The sequence below is a fragment of the Arachis stenosperma genome, chromosome 3 (assembly GCF_014773155.1).
Source record: "Arachis stenosperma cultivar V10309 chromosome 3, arast.V10309.gnm1.PFL2, whole genome shotgun sequence".
In the NCBI taxonomy this organism is placed as follows: domain Eukaryota; kingdom Viridiplantae; phylum Streptophyta; class Magnoliopsida; order Fabales; family Fabaceae; genus Arachis; species Arachis stenosperma.
The window spans coordinates 71,747,466-71,768,105 of record NC_080379.1 but is presented as its reverse complement, the minus strand read 5'-3'; the positions used below and the strand labels follow the sequence as shown (position 1 = coordinate 71,768,105).

At 39.7% G+C, this 20,640-nt stretch overlaps 3 non-coding genes across 3 annotated transcripts; all 3 read left to right on the top strand.

Annotated features, from left to right (window-relative positions):
• On the top strand, positions 1-104 carry LOC130971912 (small nucleolar RNA R71). Its single transcript, XR_009083113.1, has one exon. It is a non-coding gene; the product is annotated as a small nucleolar RNA R71 (small nucleolar RNA).
• Positions 105-10,045: 9,941 nt separating this feature from the next.
• On the top strand, positions 10,046-10,149 carry LOC130971911 (small nucleolar RNA R71). The gene has a single exon (XR_009083112.1). It is a non-coding gene; the product is annotated as a small nucleolar RNA R71 (small nucleolar RNA).
• Positions 10,150-20,102: 9,953 nt separating this feature from the next.
• LOC130971910 (small nucleolar RNA R71) lies at positions 20,103-20,206 on the top strand. The gene has a single exon (XR_009083111.1). It is a non-coding gene; the product is annotated as a small nucleolar RNA R71 (small nucleolar RNA).
• The last annotated feature ends 434 nt before the right edge of the window (positions 20,207-20,640 follow it).

The following is a 20,640-nucleotide window of genomic DNA, read 5'->3' as shown; positions in this document are numbered from 1 at the left end:
ATGTTGGGTGGACATTTCCTTGTCAACTCTTTGAACCTCTCCCATGCTTCGTAGAGCGTCTCACCATCTTGTTGTCTAAAAGTCTGAACCTCAGATCGAAGCCTATTGACCTTTTGTGGGGGATAGAAACGTGCCAAAAACTTGCTCTCCACCTCATCCCATGTTGTTAGGCTGTCCCTTGGGAATGATTCCAGCCACTTAGCTGCCTTGTCCCTAAGTGAAAATGGGAACAAGAGCAGTTTATAGGCATCATCCTGGACTCCATTGGACTTCACAGTGTCGCAAATTCTCAGGAATTTGGTGAGATGTTGGTTCGGATCTTCATTAGCACTCCCACCAAATGAACAATGGTTCTCCACCAGTGATATTAACTGTGGTTTGAGTTCAAAATTATTGGCCTGAATGGGTGGTTTCTGAATGCTGCTTCCACAATTCCCAGAGGTTGGGTTTATGTATGAGCCAAGAACCCTCCTCTCAGGAATGGCATTGTTTCCATCAGCCCTCTCATGGTTGTGAAATTCTCTATCCATGTTGAGATCTAGAGCTTCCTCAAAATTATCCTCAGATTCTCCTTCAGATTCTTCTTCTCTCAATACTCTCTTCCCTCTTGCTTCCCTTCTAAGTCTATGAAGGGTCCTCTCTGGTTCGGTATATAGAGGAGTTGATGTCTCTCCTCTTCTACCTGTCATACAAGAACACACCACAAGCAACAAACAAGTGGAATACTCTTGGTTAATGGAAGAGTGTAGTTAGAGCAGTTGAGGAATTAATTCAAATAGTTAGTGGGTCAGTGAGTTAGTTGCTAGAATTGAAAGGCATAAGAAAGAAAAAGCAAGTAACAGAGTGCAGAATTTCAACAAGAAACTAGAACTAAATTAATCAAAACAAGAAAAATGCTCAATCTAGTTAACTTCCAAGTTGAGAATTGTCAATCGAAAACCATTCCCCAGCAACGGCGCCATAAACTTGATGTCGCATAAACTTGTTATGCTACGATTTTAGGAAATTGCACAGATCGGCAAAATTCCTTCCGGCAAGTGCACCGGTTATCGTCAAGTAAAAACTCACAATAGAGTGAGGTCGAATCCCACAAGGATTGGTTGAATGAGCAATTCGAATTAGAAGTTTGGTTAGTTGAGCGGAATCAAGAATTGGATGTGAATTGCATAAAGTAAATTTGGCGGGAAATGTAAATTGCAAGGAATGGAAATGACAGAATCTTAAATTGCAAGAATGAAAGTGCGAGAAATTAAATTGCTGAAATTAAAAGGGAATTGGGGTGATTGCATGAATTGAAAGTGCAGAATGTAAATAGAAGGTGTAGATCAGAGATGGGGAGTTCATTGGGGTTAGGAGATATTGAGATCTCCGAATCAAAACATTTTATCTCTTCCTCAACCAATGCATTCATTGAATTTTGCTTGGCAATCTTATATGATTGGATCCCAATCCCTTGGCTCACCAATTCTCTCTAAAAACAAACAAATTCCCAATCCCTTGGTTTAAATGTTCATAAGAAGAGATGAAGCTCGATCACTGATTATACCACACAGCTTCATGAACCACAATTTGGTAGGATTACATGTCACAATATCCATCCAAACCCCAATCCAATTCACTGTGAGAAAGCTTCTCTAGCATGAATCCTCCATTCCTTTCCCAAGGTTCCGAAGGATTCCAATTATGGGTAATTTCTTTCCCAAGACAATTACCCAATGGAATTAAATCGAGAAGCTTTCTAACAAAATTCAAGAGAAAAGATTGAAGAAGAAGATAACACTATTATTGATTCATTGAATTACAATAGAGCTCCCTAACCCAATGAAAGGGGTTTAGTGAGTCATAGCTCTGAATTCAATTACAAAGTATCAAAACTAGCAAAAATGAAAAGTTGCAGAATGTAAAAGTTCCTAACTAACTTAAATTCTATCCTATTTATACACTTTCTAAATTGAGCTTCTGTTGTGTTTCTTGGGCTTTGAGGCCTTTCCTTGCTTTCCTTTTGCTTTAGGCTTATGGTCCATAATTCTGATGAGGCTGTGATCCAATTCTGTAACATTCATTGAGCATACTTAGTGATAAACAAGTAATGACACAAGACTCAACAATTTGAAGTTCCAGACTCATCAACTTTTCAGGCCCAATCCCATAAACTATGATATTCAATTGGGTTTTATGCCATAATAAGTTTAAGTTAATCTTTGTGCTCAATTGCTAACTTAAACTTCAATATAATTGGCCCAGAAACCTTTTCAAATGGTGGTGTTTAAGTTTAAGTTTAAGTTTTAGTTTAAGGTCAAACTAAAACTTAAACGTGGAATTGGAAGAAAGCAACCCAGGGGTGTGCATTGTCGAGCACGTTTAACCTCCAGTTTAAGGTTAAACTGGAGGTTAAACTTGGAAATGAAGAAAGCACATCCTGGAGGCAATTTGGGTCGACCACGTTTAACCTCCAGTTTGAGGTCAAACTGGAGGTTAAACTTGGAAATGAAGAACACACCCTGGAGGAGAAAAACCATCGAACACGTTTAACCTCCAGTTTGAGGTCAAACTGGAGGTTAAACTTGGAAATGAAGAACATATTTAACCTCCCTTTCTTGAGTCGTCACTTTGTTCTCTTGTCAACCTTGCCAATTTGATGCCAAATATAGACTATTATACATCGTTGGAAAGCTCTGGATGTCTACTTTCCAATGCAACTGGAAGCGCATCATTTGGAGTTCTACAACTCGAGTTATACTCCATGGAAGGTGAAGAGGTCAGCTGGCCTGATTGCATGTTGGTACTATGCTCTTCTATGCACATTACGGGGTTGTTTTCTCCCTCAATTTTTAGTATCCACCATGCATGCCATATATGCTTGGAAAGCTCTAGATGTCTTCTTTCCAATGCATTTTGAATCACCTCATTTGGAGTTTTGTAGCTCAAGTTATTTATGTTTGAAGAATGCATGGTCAAGCTGTTCCATATGCCAGCGTTTAAGCTCCAGTTTAAGGTTAAACTGGAGCTTAAACGTGGAAATGCTCCTGGTGCCTTTCTTACTTCTGGCGTTTAACCTCCAGTTTGAGGTCAAACTGGAGGTTAAATGTGGAATGCTTCTTGGTGAGAAAAGAAAGTGTCGAACACGTTTAACCTCTAGTTTGAGGTTAAACTAGAGGTTAAACGTGGAATGCTCCCTTGGTTCAAATCATCATTCTGGCGTTTAACCTCCAGTTTGAGGTCAAACTGGAGGTTAAACGTGGAATGCTCCTTAGTGCTCTTTCTCATTCTGGCGTTTAACTTCCAGTTTGAGGTCAAACTGGAGGTTAAACGCCAGTTACAGCATTTGCTTTCTTCTCATGATTTTGACGTTTAAGCTCCAGTTTAACCTTAAACTGGAGCTTAAACGTCCCATTTGATATTCAAGCTTCCCTTATTGATTTTGTTGCTTCCTTGCCTAGCCTCTTCTTCCCTGAAATCATCCAAACAATTGCATCAAAGTCTTGCAAAATTTCATGAGAAATCATCCATTCATAGCATTCAAGTAATATAACTAAAAACTCATGAATTTGCATCATAATCATAATGTTTTGGATGGTTCATTGCTTTGTTGTTCATTTAACCATTCTTGGTTACTTTAAGCTCAAGAAAATGTATAAAACAACTAAAATTAACAGAAAAATGCTAGTGAAACTAGCCTAAGATGCCTTGGCATCACAACACCAAACTTAATACTTGCTTGTCCCTAAGCAAGTCCTGAGATATTTGAGAAGAAAGTATGAAACAGAAAGCAATTACATTGGCTATATTAGCAAGCATTTGAAGTTCATTAGAAGGGTTTTATGCAGAAAGTTGCAGCATCACTTTTTCATTCTTATCAGGTAGAATCATCACTTTTTCATTGCATCCATCAAACACTGCTATGGCCTCTTGTTATTCTCATGTCCTTGGCACTTTTTCTTTCTTTGTTTTTCTTTTTCTTAGAGTTCTTTTGCTCCTTGTTTGCTCAGTGTCATGTGTTGCACAAGCCTTTGGCATTTTCCTTTTTTTCTTATCAGTGCATTACACATATCCACTACAGGCATTTTAGTTCTCATTTCTTCTTGAGACATTGGTGCCCAGCACCTCTTTGTGTAACTAAATGTTTTGTAGCTAGGTTGCTCTTGATAATGGACTTTTGGTCGATAATCCCGGGTTAGTTAACCCAAGTTACCAAGTGTTGAAACACTCCACAGAACCTATTCATCCAAGCAGATCCTAGTACATACACACCACAGGCATATGTCTCAGAAGTTCAAACCATTGGTGCCTAGCTTATTTTCTTAATTCTTTTGCTTTTTGGTTGCCCTTTTCAGTGGCTCTTTCTTCTTCTTTTTCTTTCTTTTTCATGGCCAAGGACATTTATTCATCAAGATCCATAGACAATATTCAACTTCTACACAAAAATGATAATTCTACATTCAATGTCCAGTGAGCTACTAAACAATCAAACATGCATACCACCACTTAATTCTACTTGATTTGTCACTAATTGAGCCAAGTTACTTTTGTTCAAACTTTTCTTTTATTTTTGGAAACAGAACAAGCATGGCAAGCATTTGTTTAAGAAGGTGAGTTATATCCACACATCTAGGCATTTACTTTATTCAAAGCAATAAACAGACAAACATACTAAGAACTTCACATTCCAAAAAGATTCAACAATTACAGTTTAACCAGAACAAGCATGCTCTTGTTTGCCTTTTTAGAAAATGGTCAAGAAACAACACCACCTTGTGAGATTTCTTGTTTTCTCTTTGTTGCCAGGAAACAATTTGATTTCTCCTTCTTCTCCTAGTTGTTGATTCATGTTCTTTCTAAGATCCTTGTTTCCTTTCCTGCAAAGAGTGATGAAGTTGCTTGCTTCTCAAGCACTTGAGTGGTTAGCTCAACTATATATGGGCAAGTGTCTGAGTCTTAAGTTGGTGTGTGAACACCAAACTTAGTCTCCTACTTACTCCTCTGCTCTTTGAATCCTTGAATTCTCCTTGGAATGAAGTTGCTGCTAAGGATTTTAAGCATTTCTGTGATTGCTTAGAATGGTTGTTTCTTTCATATAATTCAAAGGTTGTTGTGTTCAGTTAATCTGTATGGTGGAACACCAAACTTAGAGTCACACATTCCCTTTTGAATTATTGATCCATAAATTCATTGTTTGGTGTGAAACACCAAACTTAATTCTTTGCAATTCACAGAAACTACTTCACCTTTTTATTAAAACAAATAAAAGAAACAGCAAAAGAGTATTACCTCAGGTTGGGTTACCTCCCAACAAGCGCTTCTTTAACGTCACTAGCTTGACGGTTGTCCCTCAGTTGAGGTGATATTTAACCTTGTCCTTCTCCTCCACATCTCCCAAGTAATGTTTGAGTCTTTGACCATTCACAGTGAAGGTTCTTTGTGACTTTTCTTCCATGATTTCTACTTGTCCATATTGGGAGACCTTGGTGACAAGGAATGGTCCAGACCACCTTGATTTTAGCTTCCCTGGAAATAGCTTCAGCCTCGAATTGTAGAGCAATACTTTTTGTCCCTCTTCAAATTTCCTGGGGGCTATGTTGCTGTCATGCTTCTTCTTTGCTCTTTCTTTGTAAATTTTGGCATTCTCATAAGCTTCAGCTCTGAATTCTTCCAACTCTTGAATTTGCAACATCCTCTTTTCTCCAGCAGCTCTGCTGTCTAAGTTCAAGAGTTTCAAGGCCCAGAATGCCTTGTGCTCCAACTCCAGTGGTAAATGGCAGGCTTTTCCATATACTAGTTGGTAAGGAGACATTCCAATTGGTGTTTTGAAAGCTGTCCTATATGCCCAAAGAGCATCATCTAGCTTAATCGACCAGTCCTTCCTTGAAGTTCCCACAGTCTTTTCCAGGATTCTTTTGAGCTCCCTATTAGATATTTCGGCTTGCCCACTTGTCTGTGGATGGTATGGTGTGGCTACCTTGTGTTTGACTCCATATTTTAGAAGCAATGCCTCTAATGGTTTGTTACAGAAGTGGCTTCCTTCATCACTGATGATTGCTCTTGGAACCCCAAAACGGCAAAAAATGTGTTTTCTGAGGAAGTTCATGACTACTTTATTATCATTGGTTGGGGTTGCTATTGCTTCAACCCACTTGGAGACATAGTCTACTGCTACAAGAATGTAATTATTTGAGTATGAGGTGGGGAAGGGTCCCATGAAATCTATCCCCCATACATCAAACAATTCAAGTTCCAGAATGAATTGTTGTGGCATTTCATTTCTTCTTGGTAGGTTCCCCGCTTTCTGGCATTCATGGCAGCGCTTCACTAGTTCCTTTGCATCTTTGAAGATAGTGGGCCAATAAAATCCACACTGCAACACCTTAGCTGCTGTTCTTTCTCCTGCAAAATGTCCTCCATAAGTGGAACCATGGCAGTCCCATAAGACTTCCCTTCCTTCTTCCTCTGATATGCATCTTCTGAGTAAGCCATCAGAACATTTTTTGAACAAGTATGGTTCGTCCCATATGAAGTATTTGGCATCATTTACCAATTTCTTCCTTTGATGTTTGTTAAATTCTAACGGCAAACTCCCAGTAGCTTTGAAGTTTGCTATGTCTGCAAACCAGGGTGCTTTGTGAATCATCATGAGTTGTTCATCAGGAAAGCATTCATTTATATGTGTGCTTTGTGTGCTTCCTTCTTCACATGGTATCCTTGATAAATGGTCTGCCACCTTGTTCTCTACACCCTTCTTGTCTTTGATTTCAATGTCAAATTCCTGCAACAAAAGAACCCATCTAATAAGTCTTGGTTTGGATTCTTGTTTAGCAAGTAAGTATTTTAAAGCTGAATGATCAGTGAAAACAATGACTTTAGATCCAATGAGATAGGATCTAAATTTGTAAAATGCAAAGACTATTGCCAAGAGTTCTTTTTCAGTGGTTGTGTAATTCCTTTGGTTATCATTCAAGACCTTACTGGCATAATAAATCACATGTACCAAATTGTCTTTCCTTTGTCCTAACACTGCCCCAATAGCGAGGTCTGATGCATCACACATCAGTTCAAAAGGTAAGTTCCAATCAGGTGGGGCAATGATAGGTGCAAAGGAAAGTTTTTGCTTCAAAAGTTCATAGGCTAGCATGCAATTTTCATCAAATACAAAGGGTGTATCAGAGACAAGCAAGTTACTCAAAGGTTTGGCTATTTTAGAAAAGTCTCTAATAAACCTTCTGTAAAAGCCAGCGTGTCCCAAAAAACTCCTAACTGCCTTGACATTACTTGGTGGAGGTAGTTTTTCAATGAGTTCCACCTTAGCTTTGTCCACCTCAATGCCTCTATTGGAGACTTTGTGGCCAAGGACTATTCCTTCTGTGACCATGAAATGACACTTTTCCCAGTTTAATACTAGGTTGGTCTCTTGGCATCTCTTAAGCACCAAGGCAAGGTGGTGTAGGCAGCTAGGAAAGGAATTTCCAAACACAGAAAAATCATCCATGAAAACTTCAATAAACTTTTCGATCATGTCCGAAAAGATGGACAGCATGCACCTTTGGAAAGTTGCAGGTGCATTGCACAATCCAAAGGGCATGCGTCTATACGCAAATACTCCATATGGACAAACAAATGATGTTTTCTCTTGATCTCTTGGATCAACTACTATCTGATTATAGCCTGAGTATCCATCCAGAAAGCAATAGTAAGCATGTCCTGCAAGTCTTTCAAGCATCTGATCCATAAATGGGAGTGGGAAATGATCTTTTCTGGTGGCTTCATTGAGCTTCCTGTAGTCTATGCACATCCTCCACCCAGTGACAGTTCTTGTGGGTATGAGTTCGTTCCTCTCATTTGGTACCACAGTTATGCCACCCTTCTTGGGAACTACATGGATGGGACTAACCCATGGGCTATCCGAAATGGGGTAGATTACCCCTGCTTGCCATAACTTCATGACCTCCTTTTGTACCACTTCTTTCATGATAGGATTCAATCTTCTCTGAGCTTGAATGGAGGGTCTAGCATCTTCTTCTAACAAGATTTTATGCATGCATATGGATGAACTTATCCCCTTCAAATCAGCTAGGGTCCATCCAATGGCATCTTGATGAGTTTGTAGCACCTTGATCAATTCTTCTTCCTGTTCTTGGCTCAGGGTAGAGCTAATGATAACAGGATAGCTCTCATCACTACCCAAGTATGCATACTTGAGATTAGGGGGCAATGCTTTGAGCTCAGGTTTTGGTGCTTCCTTCTCTTTTTTCACTCTTTCTGGCATGCTTGGCATAGTTGTTTCAGCAGCCTTGATGTCACTAACTTCCATATCCTTGGTGAACTCCTCCTCTGCCACTTCCTTTGTTATTTCCTCAAAGTTTCTTGTACTGCAATGTCCACTACATCCACCCTCATGCATTCCTTTAGTGATTCTGATGGATAACTCATTGCTTTGAATACGTTAAACACCAATTTCTCATCATGTAATCTAAGAGTGAGTTCACCCTTTTGGACATCTATGATGGCTCCAGCAGTAGCCAGGAAAGGTCTTCCCAGAATGATTGAAGCTTTGGCTTCTTCCTCCATATCTAACACCACAAAATCAGCTGGAAATATAAAATCTCCCACTTTCACCAACAAATCCTCAACTATTCCATGAGGGAATTTAAAAGTTCGATCTGCCAATTGGAGGGCCATTCTTGTTGGTTTAGCTTCCTCAATCTTCATTCTTCTCATCATTGTTAGAGACATCAAATTGATACTTGCCCCTAAGTCACATAAGGCCTTCTCCACCATGACTTTTCCTATGATACAGGGAATTTGGAAACTGCCTGGATCCTTCAATTTCATAGGCAATTTGTGTTGAATGATGGCACTGCATTCTTCAGTCAACAACACAGTTTCCTCATTTCTCCAGCTTCTCTTCTTGGTCATTAATTCCTTTAAGAATTTTGCATAGAGTGGCATTTGCTCTATTGCCTCAGCAAACAGAATGTTGATTTGAAGCTTCTTGAAAATCTCCAAAAATCTGGAGAATTAGCCATCCTTTTCACTTTTCATCAAGCGTTGAGGATATGGTACTTTGGGTGTATAAGGCTTCAGGACCTCTTTTTCTTTTTCTTTTGTTGAACACGGTGTCAAAGATTGTCCCTGTTCCTTGTCTCTCACATTTTCCCTTGCTTCATCCTCTGTGGTTTCCTTTGAGATCTCCTTTAGCTTCTTTCCACTTTTGAGGGTTATGGCCTTACATTCTTCCCTTGCAATAGCCTTGGCAGCATGAGAAATGCTTGGCCCAGGGGTTTGCTTAGACAAATACAGAATTTGATTTTCTAGCTTCTGGATGGCAGCTCCTTGGTTTTGCAAGTTGGAATTTACTTCTTCCTTAAAGGCTTTCAATTCGGTTATGTCTTGACTCATGGTTGAAAGCATTCTTTCTATCCTGTTTAATTGATCTTGAAATTGTTGGTTCGGATTGGATTGGGTAGGTTGATCATTTTGGCCATGATATGGTGGTTGGGAGTAAGTGTTTTGTGTGGCTTGGTATGATCTTTGGTTGGAGTTTTGGTATATGGAATTGTTATGTTGGTTGTGGTTGTAAGATTTGTGGTTTTGTGGTTGGGTTTGCTGGTTTCCCCACCCAAAGTTTGGGTGATTTTTCCAACCTGAGTTGTAAGTGTTGGAATGTGGATCATATGATTGCCTTTGTCGATTTCCCACATAGTTGGCCTCTTCCCAATCACCTCCTTCAATGTTGACTTCCTCTTGATCTTGTGTGTGGATCGCAGCCACTTGCTTTGAGTCTAATTTCCTGGTGAGCTCTGCTAGTTGCTTGGCAAATACCTTGTTTTGGGCTAGAATTGTATCAACATGGTTCAGCTCCATGACTCCCTTAGTGTTGTGCCTCTCTGAAGCATAGTAGTACTCATTCTCAGCCACTGTCTCAATCACTTCAATGGCTTCTTCCACAGTCTTTTTCCTGTTCAATGAGCCTCCTGATGAATGGTCTACAGCCTTCCTTGATTCATAAGAAAGTCCATCATAGAAAATATGCAATTGCACCCACTCAGGGAACATGTTGGGTGGACATTTCCTTGTCAACTCTTTGAACCTCTCCCATGCTTCGTAGAGCGTCTCACCATCTTGTTGTCTAAAAGTCTGAACCTCAGATCGAAGCCTATTGACCTTTTTGTGGGGGATAGAAACGTGCCAGAAACTTGCTCTCCACCTCATCCCATGTTGTTAGGCTGTCCCTTGGGAATGATTCCAGCCACTTAGCTGCCTTGTCCCTAAGTGAAAATGGGAACAAGAGCAGTTTATAGGCATCGTCCTGGACTCCATTGGACTTCACAGTGTCGCAAATTCTCAGGAATTTGGTGAGATGTTGGTTCGGATCTTCATTAGCACTCCCACCAAATGAACAATGGTTCTCCACCAGTGATATTAACTGTGGTTTGAGTTCAAAATTATTGGCCTGAATGGGTGGTTTCTGAATGCTGCTTCCACAATTCCCAGAGGTTGGGTTTATGTATGAGCCAAGAACCCTCCTCTCAGGAATGGCATTGTTTCCATCAGCCCTCTCATGGTTGTGAAATTCTCTATCCATGTTGAGATCTAGAGCTTCCTCAAAATTGTCCTCAGATTCTCCTTCAGATTCTTCTTCTCTCAATACTCTCTTCCCTCTTGCTTCCCTTCTAAGTCTATGAAGGGTCCTCTCTGGTTCGGTATATGGAGGAGTTGATGTCTCTCCTCTTCTACCTGTCATACAAGAACACACCACAAGCAACAAACAAGTGGAATACTCTTGGTTAATGGAAGAGTGTAGTTAGAGCAGTTGAGGAATTAATTCAAATAGTTAGTGGGTCAGTGAGTTAGTTGCTAGAATTGAAAGGCATAAGCAAGAAAAAGCAAGTAACAGAGTGCAGAATTTCAACAAGAAACTAGAACTAAATTAATCAAAACAAGAAAAATGCTCAATCTAGTTAACTTCCAAGTTGAGAATTGTCAATCGAAAACCATTCCCCGGCAACGGCGCCATAAACTTGATGTCGCATAAACTTGTTATGCTACGATTTTAGAAAATTGCACAGATCGGCAAAATTCCTTCCGGCAAGTGCACCGGTTATCGTCAAGTAAAAACTCACAATAGAGTGAGGTCGAATCCCACAAGGATTGGTTGAATGAGCAATTCGAATTAGAAGTTTGGTTAGTTGAGTGGAATCAAGAAATGGATGTGAATTGCATAAAGTAAATTTGGCGGGAAATGTAAATTGCAAGGAATGGAAATGACAGAATCTTAAATTGCAAGAATGAAAGTGCGAGAAATTAAATTGCTGAAATTAAAAGGGAATTGGGGTGATTGCATGAATTGAAAGTGCAGAATGTAAATAGAAGGTGTAGATCAGAGATGGGGAGTTCATTGGGGTTAGGAGATATTGAGATCTCCGAATCAAAACATTTTATCTCTTCCTCAACCAATGCATTCATTGAATTTTGCTTGGCAATATTATATGATTGGATCCCAATCCCTTGGCTCACCAATTCTCTCTAAAAACAAACAAATTCCCAATCCCTTGGTTTAAATGTTCATAAGAAGAGATGAAGCTCGATCACTGATTATACCACACAGCTTCATGAACCACAATTTGGTAGGATTACATGTCACAATATCCATCCAAACCCCAATCCAATTCACTGTGAGAAAGCTTCTCTAGCATGAATCCTCCATTCCTTTCCCAAGGTTCCGAAGGATTCCAATTATGGGTAATTTCTTTCCCAAGACAATTACCCAATGGAATTAAATCGAGAAGCTTTCTAACAAAATTCAAGAGAAAAGATTGAAGAAGAAGATAACACTATTATTGATTCATTGAATTACAATAGAGCTCCCTAACCCAATGAAAGGGGTTTAGTGAGTCATAGCTCTGAATTCAATTACAAAGTATCAAAACTAGCAAAAATGAAAAATTGCAGAATGTAAAAGTTCCTAACTAACTTAAATTCTATCCTATTTATACACTTTCTAAATTGAGCTTCTGTTGTGTTTCTTGGGCTTTGAGGCCTTTCCTTGCTTTCCTTTTGCTTTAGGCTTATGGTCCATAATTCTGATGAGGCTGTGATCCAATTCTGTAACATTCATTGAGCATACTTAGTGATAAACAAGTAATGACACAAGACTCAACAATTTGAAGTTCCAAACTCATCAAATTTTCAGGCCCAATCCCATAAACTATGATATTCAATTGGGTTTTATGCCATAATAAGTTTAAGTTAATCTTTGTGCTCAATTGCTAACTTAAACTTCAATATAATTGGCCCAGAAACCTTTTCAAATGGTGGTGTTTAAGTTTAAGTTTAAGTTTTAGTTTAAGGTCAAACTAAAACTTAAACGTGGAATTGGAAGAAAGCAACCCAGGGGTGTGCATTGTCGAGCACGTTTAACCTCCAGTTTAAGGTTAAACTGGAGGTTAAACTTGGAAATGAAGAAAGCACATCCTGGAGGCAATTTGGGTCGACCACGTTTAACCTCCAGTTTGAGGTCAAACTGGAGGTTAAACTTGGAAATGAAGAACACACCCTGGAGGAGAAAAACCATCGAACACGTTTAACCTCCAGTTTGAGGTCAAACTGGAGGTTAAACTTGGAAATGAAGAACATATTTAACCTCCCTTTCTTGAGTCGTCACTTTGTTCTCTTGTCAACCTTGCCAATTTGATGCCAAATATAAACTATTATACATCGTTGGAAAGCTCTGGATGTCTACTTTCCAATGCAACTGGAAGCGCATCATTTGGAGTTCTACAACTCGAGTTATACTCCATCGAAGGTGAAGAGGTCAGCTGGCCTGATTGCATATTGGTACTATGCTCTTCTATGCACATTACGGGGTTGTTTTCTCCCTCAATTTTTAGTATCCACCATGCATGCCATATATGCTTGGAAAGCTCTAGATGTCTTCTTTCCAATGCATTTTGAATCACCTCATTTGGAGTTTTGTAGCTCAAGTTATTTATGTTTGAAGAATGCATGGTCAAGCTGTTCCATATGCCAGCGTTTAAGCTCCAGTTTAAGGTTAAACTGGAGCTTAAACGTGGAAATGCTCCTGGTGCCTTTCTTACTTCTGGCGTTTAACCTCCAGTTTGAGGTCAAACTGGAGGTTAAACGTGGAATGCTTCTTGGTGAGAAAAGAAAGTGTCGAACACGTTTAACCTCTAGTTTGAGGTTAAACTAGAGGTTAAACGTGGAATGCTCCCTTGGTTCAAATCATCATTCTGGCGTTTAACCTCCAGTTTGAGGTCAAACTGGAGGTTAAACGTGGAATGCTCCTTAGTGCTCTTTCTCATTCTGGCGTTTAACTTCCAGTTTGAGGTCAAACTGGAGGTTAAACGCCAGTTACAGCATTTCCTTTCTTCTCATGATTTTGACGTTTAAGCTCCAGTTTAAGCATTTCCTTTCTTCCTTAAACTGGAGCTTAAACGTCCCATTTGATATTCAAGCTTCCCTTATTGATTTTGTTGCTTCCTTGCCTAGCCTCTTCTTCCCTGAAATCATCCAAACAATTGCATCAAAGTCTTGCAAAATTTCATGAGAAATCATCCATTCATAGCATTCAAGTAATATAACTAAAAACTCATGAATTTGCATCATAATCATAATGTTTTGGATGGTTCATTGCTTTGTTGTTCATTTAACCATTCTTGGTTACTTTAAGCTCAAGAAAATGTATAAAACAACTAAAATTAACAGAAAAATGCTAGTGAAACTAGCCTAAGATGCCTTGGCATCACAACACCAAACTTAATACTTGCTTGTCCCTAAGCAAGTCCTGAGATATTTGAGAAGAAAGTATGAAACAGAAAGCAATTACATTGGCTATATTAGCAAGCATTTGAAGGTCATTAGAAGGGTTTTATGCAGAAAGTTGCAGCATCACTTTTTCATTCTTATCAGGTAGAATCATCACTTTTCATTGCATCCATCAAACACTGCTATGGCCTCTTGTTATTCTCATGTCCTTGGCACTTTTTCTTTCTTTGTTTTCTTTTTCTTAGAGTTCTTTTGCTCCTTGTTTGCTCAGTGTCATGTGTTGCACAAGCCTTTGGCATTTTCCTTTTTTCTTATCAGTGCATTACACATATCCACTACAGGCATTTTAGTTCTCATTTCTTCTTGAGACATTGGTGCCCAGCACCTCTTTGTGTAACTAAATGTTTTGTAGCTAGGTTGCTCTTGATAATGGACTTTTGGTCGATAATCCCGGGTTAGTTAACCCAAGTTACCAAGTGTTGAAACACTCCACAGAACCTATTCATCCAAGCAGATCCTAGTACATACACACCACAGGCATATGTCTCAGAAGTTCAAACCATTGGTGCCTAGCTTATTTTCTTAATTCTTTTGCTTTTTGGTTGCCCTTTTCAGTGGCTCTTTCTTCTTCTTTTTCTTTCTTTTTCATGGCCAAGGACATTTATTCATCAAGATCCATAGACAATATTCAACTTCTACACAAAAATGATAATTCTACATTCAATGTCCAGTGAGCTACTAAACAATCAAACATGCATACCACCACTTAATTCTACTTGATTTGTCACTAATTGAGCCAAGTTACTTTTGTTCAAACTTTTCTTTTATTTTTGGAAACAGAACAAGCATGGCAAGCATTTGTTTAAGAAGGTGAGTTATATCCACACATCTAGGCATTTACTTTATTCAAAGCAATAAACAGACAAACATACTAAGAACTTCACATTCCAAAAAGATTCAACAATTACAGTTTAACCAGAACAAGCATGCTCTTGTTTGCCTTTTTAGAAAATGGTCAAGAAACAACACCACCTTGTGAGATTTCTTGTTTTCTCTTTGTTGCCAGGAAACAATTTGATTTCTCCTTCTTCTCCTAGTTGTTGATTCATGTTCTTTCTAAGATCCTTGTTTCCTTTCCTGCAAAGAGTGATGAAGTTGCTTGCTTCTCAAGCACTTGAGTGGTTAGCTCAACTATATATGGGCAAGTGTCTGAGTCTTAAGTTGGTGTGTGAACACCAAACTTAGTCTCCTACTTACTCCTCTGCTCTTTGAATCCTTGAATTCTCCTTGGAATGAAGTTGCTGCTAAGGATTTTAAGCATTTCTGTGATTGCTTAGAATGGTTGTTTCTTTCATATAATTCAAAGGTTGTTGTGTTCAGTTAATCTGTATGGTGGAACACCAAACTTAGAGTCACACATTCCCTTTTGAATTATTGATCCATAAATTCATTGTTTGGTGTGAAACACCAAACTTAATTCTTTGCAATGCACAGAAACTACTTCACCTTTTTATTAAAACAAATAAAAGAAACAGCAAAAGAGTATTACCTCAGGTTGGGTTGCCTCCCAACAAGCGCTTCTTTAACGTCACTAGCTTGACGGTTGTCCCTCAGTTGAGGTGATATTTAACCTTGTCCTTCTCCTCCACATCTCCCAAGTAATGTTTGAGTCTTTGACCATTCACAGTGAAGGTTCTTTGTGACTTTTCTTCCATGATTTCTACTTGTCCATATTGGGAGACCTTGGTGACAAGGAATGGTCCAGACCACCTTGATTTTAGCTTCCCTGGAAATAGCTTCAGCCTCGAATTGTAGAGCAATACTTTTTGTCCCTCTTCAAATTTCCTGGGGGCTATGTTGCTGTCATGCTTCTTCTTTGCTCTTTCTTTGTAAATTTTGGCATTCTCATAAGCTTCAGCTCTGAATTCTTCCAACTCTTGAATTTGCAACATCCTCTTTTCTCCAGCAGCTCTGCTGTCTAAGTTCAAGAGTTTCAAGGCCCAGAATGCCTTGTGCTCCAACTCCAGTGGTAAATGGCAGGATTTTCCATATACTAGTTGGTAAGGAGACATTCCAATTGGTGTTTTGAAAGCTGTCCTATATGCCCAAAGAGCATCATCTAGCTTAATCGACCAGTCCTTCCTTGAAGTTCCCACAGTCTTTTCCAGGATTCTTTTGAGCTCCCTATTAGATATTTCGGCTTGCCCACTTGTCTGTAGATGGTATGGTGTGGCTACCTTGTGTTTGACTCCATATTTTAGAAGCAATGCCTCTAATGGTTTGTTACAGAAGTGGCTTCCTCCATCACTGATGATTGCTCTTGGAACCCCAAAACGGCAAAAAATGTGTTTTCTGAGGAAGTTCATGACTACTTTATTATCATTGGTTGGGGTTGCTATTGCTTCAACCCACTTGGAGACATAGTCTACTGCTACAAGAATGTAATTATTTGAGTATAAGGTGGGGAAGGGTCCCATGAAATCTATCCCCCATACATCAAACAATTCAAGTTCCAGAATGAATTGTTGTGGCATTTCATTTCTTCTTGGTAGGTTTCCCGCTTTCTGGCATTCATGGCAGCGCTTCACTAGTTCCTTTGCATCTTTGAAGATAGTGGGCCAATAAAATCCACACTGCAACACCTTAGCTGCTGTTCTTTCTCCTGCAAAATGTCCTCCATAAGTGGAACCATGGCAGTCCCATAAGACTTCCCTTCCTTCTTCCTCTGATATGCATCTTCTGAGTAAGCCATCAGAACATTTTTTGAACAAGTATGGTTCGTCCCATATGAAGTATTTGGCATCATTTACCAATTTCTTCCTTTGATGTTTGTTAAATTCTAACGGCAAACTCCCAGTAGCTTTGAAGTTTGCTATGTCTGCAAACCAGGGTGCTTTGTGAATCATCATGAGTTGTTCATCAGGAAAGCATTCATTTATATGTGTGCTTTGTGTGCTTCCTTCTTCACATGGTATCCTTGATAAATGGTCTGCCACCTTGTTCTCTACACCCTTCTTGTCTTTGATTTCAATGTCAAATTCCTGCAACAAAAGAACCCATCTAATAAGTCTTGGTTTGGATTCTTGTTTAGCAAGTAAGTATTTTAAAGCTGAATGATCAGTGAAAACAATGACTTTAGATCCAATGAGATAGGATCTAAATTTGTAAAATGCAAAGACTATTGCCAAGAGTTCTTTTTCAGTGGTTGTGTAATTCCTTTGGTTATCATTCAAGACCTTACTGGCATAATAAATCACATGTACCAAATTGTCTTTCCTTTGTCCTAACACTGCCCCAATAGCGAGGTCTGATGCATCACACATCAGTTCAAAAGGTAAGTTCCAATCAGGTGGGGCAATGATAGGTGCAAAGGAAAGTTTTTGCTTCAAAAGTTCATAGGCTAGCATGCAATTTCATCAAATACAAAGGGTGTATCAGAGACAAGCAAGTTACTCAAAGGTTTGGCTATTTTAGAAAAGTCTCTAATAAACCTTCTGTAAAAGCCAGCGTGTCCCAAAAAACTCCTAACTGCCTTGACATTACTTGGTGGAGGTAGTTTTTCAATGAGTTCCACCTTAGCTTTGTCCACCTCAATGCCTCTATTGGAGACTTTGTGGCCAAGGACTATTCCTTCTGTGACCATGAAATGACACTTTTCCCAGTTTAATACTAGGTTGGTCTCTTGGCATCTCTTAAGCACCAAGGCAAGGTGGTGTAGGCAGCTAGGAAAGGAATTTCCAAACACAGAAAAATCATCCATGAAAACTTCAATAAACTTTTCGATCATGTCCGAAAAGATGGACAGCATGCACCTTTGGAAAGTTGCAGGTGCATTGCACAATCCAAAGGGCATGCGTCTATACGCAAATACTCCATATGGACAAACAAATGATGTTTTCTCTTGATCTCTTGGATCAACTACTATCTGATTATAGCCTGAGTATCCATCCAGAAAGCAATAGTAAGCATGTCCTGCAAGTCTTTCAAGCATCTGATCCATAAATGGGAGTGGGAAATGATCTTTTCTGGTGGCTTCATTGAGCTTCCTGTAGTCTATGCACATCCTCCACCCAGTGACAGTTCTTGTGGGTATGAGTTCGTTCCTCTCATTTGGTACCACAGTTATGCCACCCTTCTTGGGAACTACATGGATGGGACTAACCCATGGGCTATCCGAAATGGGGTAGATTACCCCTGCTTGCCATAACTTCATGACCTCCTTTTGTACCACTTCTTTCATGACAGGATTCAATCTTCTCTGAGCTTGAATGGAGGGTCTAGCATCTTCTTCTAACAAGATTTTATGCATGCATATGGATGAACTTATCCCCTTCAAATCAGCTAGGGTCCATCCAATGGCATCTTGATGAGTTTGTAGCACCTTGATCAATTCTTCTTCCTGTTCTTGGCTCAGGGTAGAGCTAATGATAACAGGATAGCTCTCATCACTACCCAAGTATGCATACTTGAGATTAGGGGGCAATGCTTTGAGCTCAGGTTTTGGTGCTTCCTTCTCTTTTTTCACTCTTTCTGGCATGCTTGGCATGGTTGTTTCAGCAGCCTTGATGTCACTAACTTCCATATCCTTGGTGAACTCCTCCTCTGCCACTTCCTTTGTTATTTCCTCAAAGGTTTCTTGTACTGCAATGTCCACTACATCCACCCTCATGCATTCCTTTAGTGATTCTGATGGATAACTCATTGCTTTGAATACGTTAAACACCAATTTCTCATCATGTAATCTAAGAGTGAGTTCACCCTTTTGGACATCTATGATGGCTCCAGCAGTAGCCAGGAAGGGTCTTCCCAGAATGATTGAAGCTTTGGCTTCTTCCTCCATATCTAACACCACAAAATCAGCTGGAAATATAAAATCTCCCACTTTCACCAACAATTCCTCAACTATTCCATGAGGGAATTTAAAAGTTCGATCTGCCAATTGGAGGGCCATTCTTGTTGGTTTAGCTTCCTCAATCTTCATTCTTCTCATCATTGTTAGAGACATCAAATTGATACTTGCCCCTAAGTCACATAAGGCCTTCTCCACCATGACTTCTCCTATGATACAGGGAATTTGGAAACTGCCTGGATCCTTCAATTTCATAGGCAATTTGTGTTGAATGATGGCACTGCATTCTTCAGTCAACAACACAGTTTCCTCATTTCTCCAGCTTCTCTTCTTGGTCATTAATTCCTTTAAGAATTTTGCATAGAGTGGCATTTGCTCTATTGCCTCAGCAAACGGAATGTTGATTTGAAGCTTCTTGAAAATCTCCAAAAATCTGGAGAATTGGCCATCCTTTTCACTTTTCATCAAGCGTTGAGGATATGGTACTTTGGGTGTATAAGGCTTCAGGACCTCTTTTTCTTTTTCTTTTGTTGAACACGGTGTCAAAGATTGTCCCTGTTCCTTGTCTCTCACATTTTCCCTTGCTTCATCTTCTGTGGTTTCCTTTGAGATCTCCTTTAGCTTCTTTCCACTTTTGAGGGTTATGGCCTTACATTCTTCCCTTGCAATAGCCTTGGCAGCATGAGAAATGCTTGGCCCAGGGGTTTGCGTAGACAAATACAGAATTTGATTTTCTAGCTTCTGGATGGCAGCTCCTTGGTTTTGCAAGTTGGAATTTACTTCTTCCTTAAAGGCTTTCAATTCGGTTATGTCTTGACTCATGGTTGAAAGCATTCTTTCTATCCTGTTTAATTGATCTTGAAATTGTTGGTTCGGATTGGATTGGGTAGGTTGATCATTTTGGCCATGATATGGTGGTTGGGAGTAAGTGTTTTGTGTGGCTTGGTATGATCTTTGGTTGGAGTTTTGGTATATGGAATTGTTATGTTGGTTGTGGTTGTAAGATTTGTGGTTTTGTGGTTGGATTTGCTGGTTTCCCCACCCAAAGTTTGGGTGATTTTTCCAACCTGAGTTGTAAGTGTTGGAATGTGGATCATATGATTGCCTTTGTCGATTTCCCACATAGTTGGCTTCTTCCCAATCACCTCCTTCAATGTTGACTTCCTCTTGATCTTGTGTGTGGATCGCAGCCACTTGCTTTGAGTCTAATTTCCTGGTGAGCTCTGCTAGTTGCTTGGCAAACACCTTGTTTTGGGCTAGAATTGTATCAACATGGTTCAGCTCCATGACTCCCTTAGTGTTGTGCCTCTCTGAAGCATAGTAGTACTCATTCTCAGCCACTGTCTCAATCACTTCAATGGCTTCTTCCACAGTCTTTTTCCTGTTCAATGAGCCTCCTGATGAATGGTCTACAGCCTTCCTTGATTCATAAGAAAGTCCATCATAGAAAATATGCAATTGCACCCACTCAGGGAACATGTTGGGTGGACATTTCCTTGTCAACTCTTTGAACCTCTCCCATGCTTCGTAGAGCGTCTCACCATCTTGTTGTCTAAAAGTCTGAACCTCAGATCGAAGCCTATTGACCTTTTTGTGGGGGATAGAAACGTGCCAGAAACTTGCTCTCCACCTCATCCCATGTTGTTAGGCTGTCCCTTGGGAATGATTCCAGCCACTTAGCTGCCTTGTCCCTAAGTGAAAATGGGAACAAGAGCAGTTTATAGGCATCGTCCTGGACTCCATTGGACTTCACAGTGTCGCAAATTCTCAGGAATTTGGTGAGATGTTGGTTCGGATCTTCATTAGCACTCCCACCAAATGAACAATGGTTCTCCACCAGTGATATTAACTGTGGTTTGAGTTCAAAATTATTGGCCTGAATGGGTGGTTTCTGAATGCTGCTTCCACAATTCCCAGAGGTTGGGTTTATGTATGAGCCAAGAACCCTCCTCTCAGGAATGGCATTGTTTCCATCAGCCCTCTCATGGTTGTGAAATTCTCTATCCATGTTGAGA